Below are 4,043 nucleotides of genomic sequence, written 5' to 3'. Positions count from 1 at the left end.
TGGTAATATAGTTATGTGATGATAATAGGAAAACAGTCCAAGAGGAAAAAAAACAGTTATTTTTATTACTGCAATTAAAACTATGTATAATTACTAGTCTAAATTTATGAGTCTGCCCATTATAGTTAAGAGGAATTAAAAATGTTTTAAAACGTTACTACTACTCATTCGGAGCTCCAAATTTTTAAAAATAAGAACCCTAAGACAATATCCTTTAAAGTAGAGCAAATTTACTAAAATATGAGCCTTAAAAGAGAAGAGCTATTTACGTTCAATACTTCTCAAGATACACTTTTTTAAAAAGCAACATTTAATGAAAAATGAATTGTTGAATCAGTATTCTGTGATTTTATTGTAATAAATCCACATCTAAGAACCCATAAGACGTATAGATGCATATTAGCACTGAAATTAAAGCTGGTTTAATAAATAAAGTAGTTTATTTCGTTTATCTTTGTAGGATTATTAATTTTTATATTTGACTAAATAAATTTTTAAAATGTTGATAGTTCAGTTGGTTAGGCCAAGGTCCATTGTCCGAGATCTGCAGGCGGCGCTGGTTCGAATTTGGCCTGGGGCGTTGACTTTTTTCATTAAATAGTGGTCCCACAAAATAAAAAAATTTACCCCCATCATGGTTAGGATAGGTTGGTCATCTGTAGATAACTAGGCAAACATCACCTTCGCTGTGGATTGTCAATAAATAAATAAATAAAAATGTTGATTTTTAGTTGCTAAAACAAAAGTTTTGATTTATGAAACTCTATATTTTAGGAACCATTAGACGTACTGATCTCTACCAGCACACAAATATAAGCTAGTTTAATTTACTATAGTATATGACATTGATCTATGGAAGGGTGTTGATTTTTATAATATTAGTTAAAATAAGTTCATTTCTGGATGTTCGAATAAAATTTCTTTTGCAAATATAGAAACTATTACGAAAATAAACGTCTTAAACTACTTTAATGCAAATTAAACTAGCTTTAATTTGAGTGCTTATAGACATCTGTACGTCTCATGATTCCTAAGATATAGATTTCCCAAAATAAATTCATTAATTTTTATGATGTTGCTTTTTAAAAAACTGTATCTAGAGAACTATTGAAAGTAAACATCTCTACAAGAGATTATATTTTATCAAAAATTCTAAAATTTAAATGTACTATCATTAGGTTTTATAGAAATGTTGGTAGTTTTAAAGATATAGAGCTACGAATTATTTTTTTTTTAATCATTTATTTATTGTAATTTACAACTGTATAACATATATACAACAAGTAAATTTTCTGTAGGTGAGATAGTGACATGATACAAACATGTGGAGAATCTACCTATTGATAGAACTCTAATGACATTTCTAGAGGAGAAGATCTAGAGGCTATCTTCTTTTCAGGTAATGAAGGAGAAGCCAGGTTAGAAACAAGTGGATTTGGGTGGTTGGGAAGTTTTCTATAGTAGGAATGGTATCTGGTTTTGGCCAAATCGGCAACATATGGCACATTGAGGTCATGATGGATGACTTGATTTTTGACAAAGTAAGGAGCATTAAGGATTTTACGAAGGATTTTGGACTGTAAGAATTGGATTCGGGAGGAATTTGACGGTTTAATGGAGCCCCAAAGCTCAACTCCGTATGTCCAGATAGGCCTTATAATAGTCATGTAGATCAGTATTTTGTAATGGATTGGCAATTTAGATCTTTTGTCTAGTAAATGTTGTACAAACCGAAATCGACATGGATTCCATGTCAGTCGTTTGTCGAGATATAGTCCTAAGTAACGGATCTGTTCGACAGGAATTGGAGTATTATTAAAGGATACTGTAGGTAGGGCAAGAGGTCATTGGTTTACGACGAAGGGTAAATATGATTTGGTGTGATTTATTGGAATTAATTTTAATCCTCCAATTTTGGCACCATTCTTCAAGGAAGCTACGAATTAAGTTTTGTATTCCTCCTGCCTATAATTGGCAGGATCATCAATTTCGACTAGTAATTATATATATGGTAGTTTTCATCAAAGTAATAAAACCTTTGGGTAAAATTACTGACTTTTTTCTCCTCTTGGGCTCCTGTTCTAAACGATTCAAGTTCCTCCTTGTTCTATCCCCGATTGTGTTCCTCCACCATACAACGCCATCACTAAAAGATGACGGATTATGGAATGAGCTCTTTGAAGATACAAGGGCACATTCACATCAATCACCATATTGAATGGGACTGCTTGTAGTTAATGATCTTCGCCATTACACCAGGGTCATATAAAGCCTAGTAATTAATGAAACCTTGGTTTTTGTTTATTTTTTTATTTTATTAGAACCTATTTAATGTTATTCGACTAAACTGAAACACTTTATTCAAAAGCAGTGCCGCCTAGCTGCATTTGGTTGCCATAAACACAGAGATGGGCAAAAACCAGCTATAGTTGAAACTAAGGTAAAATTTCTATGGATACGACCCTTATTCATGAATGAATCATTGATAAATAAATATCGTATCCATGGCAACACCTTATTCATGAATGAATCATTAATAAATAATTATCGTATCCATGGCAATTTTAGCTATTAGTTCGATAGTTGTCCTACCTTTGTATACACACAGCATACTTAGACTAGTTGGAAAGTTGCTTATTATTCTTATATTACATAGGTGTAACTAGTAAATATTAAAATACATCATATAAAACAATTTTTTTCGTTCTTATTGTTTTAGTTTTTAAATCTTTTTATATATTTTCATTGTTTATTACCGCTAGAACCCTATGAATTATCAGGGGTTATTTAGTTAGTTTTACTCTATAAACCTTTAATTTCATTTCTTATAATTTATTTATTTTATCTAAATGGTGTTTCGTAGTTTTTTATACTTGTCGGTAACAGTTTCCGCTTGGTTTAACGTATTTCTTAGCCCTCAAATGAAAGCTATTTTAATTTACTATAAAGTATTTTATGATGTTTATCTTAGTAGGGTAGTATTTTTCATGATATATACCAAAATAATTTCTAATTGTTTGGACAAAATATTTATAGAAACTATTAGACATGCAGATGTCTATTAGAGCTCATATTTTATTAAATTTACTCTACTTTAAATAATGTGCTATGTTTTTTAGTATCGTAGAAAATTTAAGATTTTTCTCTAATAAAATAAACTTTGATAGGCGCGCATCTAAAATAATTCAATATTTACTTTCTAATTACATTTACTGTATCCTTTTTATAGCCTAGATAAAAATCGAATAATTTTTTATAAAGGGAAAACGCAAAATATTTTTTTAAATTAAATGAACTGAAAATTAAATATTTATTATTTTAAAACAGCCTCCTTTTTTATTCCCCTTACTATGGTTGGCAGAATCATAAATTTTGTCTCTCAACTGTAAATAGTTTTTATTACTTATTTTATAGTTTGTAATCAAAAATTAGGGTGAAATAATCTTTTTTTTCCCCTTATTGGTTTATGACCCATTACCATGGATCAATATTATTCCGTTGTTTTAAATTTAAGACTTTATGTAAAAAATAATGACCTTTTAAAATAACTAATATTTCATACATTTTCAATATTAATAACAATTTCGTTGTTAGTAGCACGTAATCTTGTAATATCTAAGCCACAAAGTGAATGTTGTTATAGGATGATAGCTACGATTATTAGAGACCAAAGGGATATCATGTACCAGGTAACTAAAGTAGAGAGGAATATCCATTGATGATGGCGTCAGAGGGTTCAATTATTACTATAATTATAAGAGGAGGGGAGGGGGAGTAGAGTGGAGAGAGAGAGAGGGAGGGAGGAAGGGAGGGAGAGAGAGAGAGAGAGAGAGAGAGAGAGAGAGAGAGAGTAAAAAAATTAAGTAAAACTATATTTAATACAAAAATGAATAATATAGAAGATAGAAGAAAATATAAAAGATAGAAAACTATAGGGAAAAAACGATGAATCATAAAAACCTTGTTAAAACATTAAAAAAAAAAATTAAAATTTCTTTGAGAGAGGTGAGAGAGAGACTTTATTTTGTCATGCTAAAAAAAAA

The sequence above is a fragment of the Halyomorpha halys genome, unplaced genomic scaffold (genome assembly GCF_000696795.3).
Source record: "Halyomorpha halys isolate HHAL.00 unplaced genomic scaffold, Hhal_1.1 Scaffold70.1, whole genome shotgun sequence".
NCBI classification, from domain to species: domain Eukaryota; kingdom Metazoa; phylum Arthropoda; class Insecta; order Hemiptera; family Pentatomidae; genus Halyomorpha; species Halyomorpha halys.
The sequence above is the reverse complement of the archived record's forward strand: the minus strand, read 5'-3'. Positions refer to the sequence as shown.